Below are 7,786 nucleotides of genomic sequence, written 5' to 3'. Positions count from 1 at the left end.
AGGCTTAGTGAAGGAATGAACAACAACAACAAAAAGACATGACATAGATAGAAAACAGCAAAATGGACAACCTATATCTAAACATATCACTTACCTTCAATGTGAATGGACTAAGCACCCCAATAAAAAGGCAGACAGTCAGACTGGATAAACTACAAAATCCAACTACATGCTGTCTAAAATAAACATTTTTAGATTAAATCACACAACAACTTGAAGGTAAAAGGAAGGAAAAAAACATACCATGAAAACAGTAACCTAGTAAGTGGCATGGCTATGTTACCGTGGGGTGGAGGAACTCTCAGATGATGCCAAGATAAACATTTTATATGCTAAAGGGTCAATAAATCAAGATTATGTAGCAATTATAAATGTCTATGCACCTAACAAATACACAAAGCAAAACTAATAAAGACAAATGGAAAATTAAACAATTTCATCAAGTCACCTCTCAGAAATTGATTTTTTAAAACTATATTAGTAAGTATATAGAAGCTTTGAATATAACCAACTTGCTGTAACACACAGAGAACACTTCATACAAAGACAGTACATTAATGATACATGCTATTCAAGCACAAAGAAAATATTCCCAATGACAGACCACTTACTAGTCCAGAAATGGGCACACTAAAGCCCAAAGGCCAAATCAGGCCCAATATGTTCCTGTATGATCCACAAGCTAAGAATAGGTTTGTATTTTTAAAGAGTTGTGAGAGGTTTCTTTCCTCCTGACACCAAATACCTAGTATCTTTTCCAACACCACTTCAACTCTGACACCAACTAGGTGTCCTACAACTCAATTCAATTCTGATCCCAAGTACCTGGCATTAACATAAGACTTCACAAGTTAAGGTCTCAGGCTCACAAGACAGCCTCCACTTACAGTGCCAGTCACAAGTCCCAGGTTGTCACAGAGACTTCTGACTGACCAGTGATAGATTCAGAGAGTTTCTACATCCCCCTCTTCAGGTTCAATTATTTATAACTATGATTCGCAGAACTGAGAAAAGCACTTTACTATTACTGATTTATTATAAAGTATACAATTCAGGAACAAATGAAAGCAATCCATAGGGCAAGGCATGGGGAGGAGTGGGGAGCACAAAGCTTCCATGCCCTCTTCAGGCATACTAGATTTTCCCAACACCTGGACATCTTCACCAATCCAAAGCTCTCCAAACCCCATCACTTAAGGGTTTTTATGGAAGTTCCATTATATAAGCATGACTGACTGGCCACTGGTGACTAAACTGCATCACCAGCCCTCTTTCCTCCCCAGAAGTCAAGGAACTTTCAGCCCCACCCTCTAATCATGTGGCTGGCTTTTCCTATGAGAGCCCATCCTGAAGCTCTCTAGAGGGTGAGGCATGTTCTTAGAGGGTAGAGTCATGTTCTTAGTATAACCTCAGGTATAGCTGACAGGAGTATGAATGACAAAAAATGCTCCTATCACCCCATCACTGAATCTTACAAGCTCTGAGTCTGACAGGAACCAGGGACAAAGACCAAATGCATAGTTCAAATTATACGGCAGGGGAGCCACAACAGAGACCTTATGTGTCTAAAATATACATTACCTGGTCCTTCACAGCAGGGGTCCCCAAACCCTGGGCTTTGGACCAGTACCGGTTGGTGGCCTGTTAGTAACCCAGTTGCACAGCAAGAGGTGAGTGAAGTTTCATCTGTATTTGCAGCCACTCCCCAGCGCTGCCTCAGCTCCACCTCTTATCATCAGGCATTGGATTCTCATAGGCACACCGGTCCCTGGTGCCAAAAAGGTTGGGAACCGCTGCTTTACAGTAATAGTTGCCTTGAGCTATTTAATAAGACAAATCTCAATAATTAAATCATGCATAGTATGTTCTCCTACCGTAACTGAACTTAATTATAAAGTTAACAACCATAAGAAACTGGAAAGCTCCAAATATTTAGAAATTTAAAAATGAACTTCTAAATAACCAATGGGTAAAGGAGAAATCACAAGGAAATTAGAAAATACCTTGAACTACATAAAAATTAACACTAGTGTATATGTAAACTATAAGTTGCAGCTACAGCAGTGCTTAGAGTCCAAAAGAACATTCTACCATTGATAAATGTTCTGTATCTGCAGTGTCCAGTGTGGAAGCCACTAGATACATGCTATTATCAAACACTTAAAATGTGACTAGAGTGACTGAGAAATCAATCTTCAATTTTATTTAACTTTAAATTTTGTATCAATAGCTACATATGGATATTAGCTAACACATTTGACAATACAGGCTTAGAGGAAAATTTATAGCTTTAAAGACTTAAACTAAAAAGGAAATAAAATCTGAAACCAATAATCTGAACATGCCCCTTAATAACAGCAAATCAAGTCTACGGACATGCTACCCTGAACAAGCCCGATCCCGTCTGATCTCGGAAGTTAACCAGGGTCGGGCCTGGTTAGTACTTGAATGGGAGACCACCTAAGAAGACCAGGTGCTACAGACGTAAAAAATAAAAAAAAATAAGGGATTGTAAAATGACAAGGTCCTTGCAATCTGTGAGGTCAACCAAGGGTTGCCTCGCCTAAAAATAAATGAAATTAATTAAGAGCAAATCAAGCCCATATTAAATAGAATGCAATAAAGATCACAGTAGATATCAATAGAGAGAGTGGGGATGAAACCTAAAGATGGTTCTTTGAAAAGATCAACAAAACATACACAATTAACTAGATGCAAGAGAAGATACAGGTAAGGAAGGGAAGGTGCAGTGGGCAAGGAAGACAGAGAGGAAGTGAGAAGGAGGGAGACATTCAAACTGATTGATTTAGAGAGAAAAAGAGAACAAATATTTCTAAAATCAACAGTGCAAGAGTGAAACAGAGAACATAACAGCCCCTACAGAAACCAAAAGCTGTAAAGGAATATCATAAGGAATATCATGAACGTGTTTATAACAAGTCGGACATCCGAAATAAGTCAAATCCTTAGACAAATATTAATTACCAAATTGCCTAAAGAAGAAAGAGAAACTGAATATACTCATATCAAGTAAAGAAACTGGATTAGTAATTAAAAATCTACAAAACAAAATCCAGGCCCATCTGGTTTCAATGGTGAATTCTCTCAAGGAAAAAATAATACAAACCTTACATGAACTCTTTAGAAAATAGGAGGTGAGAACACTTCACAACTCATGTTCAGGGGCCAATGTCACCCCGTTACCAAAGATATAAGAAGACAAAGACATGACAGACAAAATCCTCCTGTATACATATCAAATCGCCGTGATTTGAACTTCAAATATCTTACAATTTTGTCAATTATATCTCAATAAACCTGGAAAAAAGAGAAAAAATCCTCAATATCTCCACTGCCGTAATCTTAAAGGAGACTTTAATTAGGCCAACATCATTCCTTACCTAAACTACTAAAAAACTCCTACCCCTCCACGTCAGTGGGTAGTAATAGGGAGCCGAACTTCTACTCCCACTCAGCAATAACAAAAAGGAATCAGTGGTGGGAGTTGGGGCAAGTCATCACTCCACTACCTGTCCCCTCTCTGGTATGTTAAGGTCCCTAGGGAGAAGGGGGGCTGAGGTTCCACTCTCTACCCTACAGCAAAAAGGTGGCATGAGTCATCTCAATGCTTCCTCCATCCCTGGTACCAGTGGGGCTCAGTGGAATTGAGCTTAAATGGCAACCAAGTTGTATGAGCTGGTACATTTTTGGTGGGAAAAACCCAGAGAGAACTGAAATTCCATCTCATCCGTTTACAACAAGACAGTGAGTCAGCACTCCACTTTTGCTGGGATAGTGTCAACTGGGCCCAAGGAGAAGCTGAACATAAACCTACATGGCCAAATGTCTTCAACAGGAAGACTGCCTGCAAAAGAAAGATTAAACATCACCTTGATCATCATCAGAATGTAATATCCAAATATCCACAACGTACTCAAAAACCACTGTCAAACCCAAACCAGAAAAATAATTGAGAAAAGGCAGTTAATACATGCTCACATCAAGAAGAATCAAATATTAGAATCATCTGACAAAGAATTTAAAGGAATCAATGTAAACATGCTTTAAAAAGCAATTACAAGTCTCCTGAAACAACAAAAAATAGATCAAAGAATCAGAAGTTATTTAAAAAGCCAAATGGACATTACAGAACTAAAACACAATAACCAAAATTTAAAAAGTGATAAATGGCCTCAATAGTAAAGTGAAAATGACAGGACAGAATCGCTGAACTTTAGACCAAATCCATAGAATTTATCCAAAATGATGGAAAAAAATTAACACAGTCTCAAGGACCCGTGGAACAATAAGAAAATAGCTAACATTCGTGTCATCAGTATCCTAGGAGTGAATGGAACTTAAAAAAGTATTTCAACAAATAATAGCTGAAAATGTCCCAAATTTGCCAAAACACATAAAACTACAGAATCAAAAACTAAAAATCCAAAACAATTTAAACCCAAAGAAATCCACACCAAGACACATCAATCCATCTAAAAGCTAAAGACAAAAAAGTCTTGCAAGCAGACAGTGACTTCATGACCTGAGAACATCAATTCCAATGACAGTAGATTTCTCAAGGAAAACCACGGAGGCCAGAAAGAAGTGGCATAATGTCATTCAAAGGCTGAAAGAAAAGAACTCTTAACCACAAATTCTATATGCAACAATAAACATTCTTTAGGAATGAAGGCAAACAAGACATTCTCAATGAAAGAAAACTACAAAAATTTGTAACTAGCAAACCTATGCTTAACTTGTATGGCTAAAGGAAGTTTGCTAAACAGAAGAGAAACATTAAGAGATAGAAACTGAATCTTCGGAAAAGAACAGCATTAGAATGGTTAAGGATGGTAAACAATACTTCTTCTCACATGTGCCCTAAATCTTATGTGATGTCTGTCACGGTGATGTGAAGTAAAAACGTAGCCAATATTATAATGGCTGTGTATAGTGCCAGGTGTACACTAGAATAATGGGGTTGGGGGGGGCACTTTGTAAATTATATATCTCACCACTATGCTGTACACCTGAAACTAACATAAAATTTTAAAAATCTTGTCTGATATAAAAATTGTATCGGATATAATGCTATGTACGGAAAATAAAGATAATCATTTTAAAACTAGAAAGGGTAAAAAAAATCAAAATAGAAGTTTCTATACCTCACTCCAAATGGGAAGTCGTCAATATAGACTATAAATTATAAATGAATATTATATCTAGACAAACCACTAAAAAGTTATTCAAGTACTATACAAAACTACACAAAACTATATAAAACTATACAAAAACACCATAAATAAAGACTGAATCTTTAAAAAAAAAAAAAAAAGTCTTGGTAACTCATATGAAGGCAAGAAAAAAAAAACAATAGAATCAAACAGAGAGAAAAAAAGAGATTTAAGCCCTATAATGTCAATAATTTCCTTAAATGTAAATGGTATAAATACACAAATTAAAAGACAAAGACTGGCTGAATGGATAAAACATGATCTAACAATAAGTCTAAAAGAAAATCACTTCAAAGACTGAAAGCAAAAGAATGGAAAAAGACATATTATGAAAACATTGATTTTTAACAAAAAATCAGGACAGAGACAACTTTTGAAAAGGTAGTAGATCCTTCCCCAGGAAACAACAGTAAATGGTGAAAATTATTTTTTAAAAAACAACCATTTAAGTCTCTGGAAATTATCCTAAAAACATACATTTAAAAAACAAAACAAAACAAAAAAACCCACAACACTTATTTAAGAAAATCTACTAAATCTTAGTTTAAAAAAAAAGTCTGTTGCACTTGAGCCACAATCCACTCCCTCCCTCTCCCACCAACTCATCATGATGAAAGTAAACTCCAGGTAGATATGGCCGAAAAGATCTCTCCTACCAGCTCCAAGGGCTATACCTTCCCAAAAGGGGCAGGCCACCAGCATTTCTCATCCCACACAGCTTTGTAAATGCTAATGAAGTCAAGGCAGTGTGGCCAAGAAATCAGAAACTTCCTTCTCACACGTAGCCCCAACCCATAGGGCACAGCTTTATCCCAGGCACAACAGAACAAAAATACTGGGGAGCGAATGGCTCACCTGCTCATAGGGCAGAGGTCCCATGCCTAAGCAGAGGCAAGCCAGTAAGACCAGAGGCTCCTTACCCCACCAGCACCCTACTCATACAGCAGAGATATCACCGAAAGAAGGGAGCCACTGGCCCTATCTACAGCTCCACAGCAATGACTCAGAATTTGCCCAGGGGAGAGGCAAGCTATAAGAACTGAGAGCTCTGAAGCTCTTCTCAAGATAACTGACTTTATGTGGAACAGCATATGCAAATGTTCAAACCTAAGTGCACTCTTAAAAACAAAATAAGCTAAACCGCAGGCCAGCTAATTTACAAGAGACCCAAAGAACCTAAAAAGAAGGTGTCCTGTGGTCCTAACAAACCTCAAAGACTAACTGGAAAAAGGTCTGAATTGAATTACAAAAGATTATGGGAAAAGTTATGTCCCAGGGCTTTATCAAAAACAATGGAGTATCCAGACCACAATTAGCAGAGTCTAAAAGCTACCCACAGAGGGGGAAAGCTCAACAGACACCAAAGAAATAGTCAAAAAGAGCCCTCCTAAAACCATGTTATGTCAGGGTGATTACACATGCCCAAGATTATGACCTCTGACAAGACACCAGAGGCTTCACACTGCAGTGGAAAATAAACTTGACATCACTAAAATGATCCAGTCAAATCACTAAACAAATTATCAAACAACTGGCAACCCTGGGGGTGGGAAAGATCGAGCAATATCTCAAAAGGCAACAGAAATGGAAAAATGAAAGAGCAAAGGATATGAGACATATATAGGAGGAAAAAAGCTTAAGTGGCAAACATAAACACAACTGAACAGTAACATTAAATGTGAATAGATTAAACAATACAACCAAAAGACAGAGATTGTCAGGCTGGATTTTAAAAACACAAAAACAAGACCCAACTACACATTGTCTACAAAACACTATTTACAATCAAATATACAAATAGGCTCAAAGTAAAAGGGTGGGAAAAGATATATTGTGCAAACAGCAACCAGGAGAAAGCTGGAATGGCTGTACCTAATCACAGGAGGCAGAATAATGGCTCTCCAAAGACATCTACCTCCTAATCCTCAGAATCCGTTGAAGAATGAAAGATCAATGTATAAAACTTAACTGTATTTTTATGCAGTAAATGAATAATGAATACGAAGGAATAGTCCAATAAAGTGAAATTAAGAAAACAATTTCATTTATAATAGCATCAAAAAGAACAATGAAATAAACAAAGAAATAAAAATTTAAAAGTGTAAATCCTCTCCCAAAAACTATACATGCTGAAATAAAGAGGACCTAAACAAATGTAAAGACATCCTTTGTTCATGAGTCTGAAGACTTAATATGGTTAAAATGGCAATACTCCCCAAAGCTAACTTATGAATTCAATACAATCTCTATCAAAATTCCAGCTGGCTTTTTAGTAAAATTGATAAGCTGATGCTAAAATTTATATGGAAAGTCAAGGGGCCTAGAACAGATAAAACAATCTTGAGGAAAAAAACAAAAATGGGAAACTTAACATCAATTTCAAAACAATACAAAACTACAATAAGCAAGACAATTTGCTACAGGCATAAGGATATATTTACAGATCAATGAAATGGTACTGACTGTCTAGAAATAAAAACTCGGTTTTATGGTCAGCCGATTTTAGCACTTAGGGTGCTAAGACAATTCAATGCAGAAAGAATAGTACAGCT

At 36.9% G+C, this 7,786-nt stretch overlaps 1 pseudogene; it reads left to right on the top strand.

The window, feature by feature from the left end:
- The first annotated feature begins 2,366 nt into the window (after positions 1–2,366).
- Positions 2,367–2,485, top strand: LOC111745709 (annotated as a pseudogene).
- Positions 2,486–7,786: the final 5,301 nt, after the last annotated feature.

The sequence above is a fragment of the Pteropus vampyrus genome, unplaced genomic scaffold, assembly GCF_000151845.1.
Source record: "Pteropus vampyrus isolate Shadow unplaced genomic scaffold, Pvam_2.0 Scaffold6, whole genome shotgun sequence".
NCBI classification, from domain to species: domain Eukaryota; kingdom Metazoa; phylum Chordata; class Mammalia; order Chiroptera; family Pteropodidae; genus Pteropus; species Pteropus vampyrus.
This window is presented reverse-complemented; position numbering and strand designations above follow the sequence as displayed.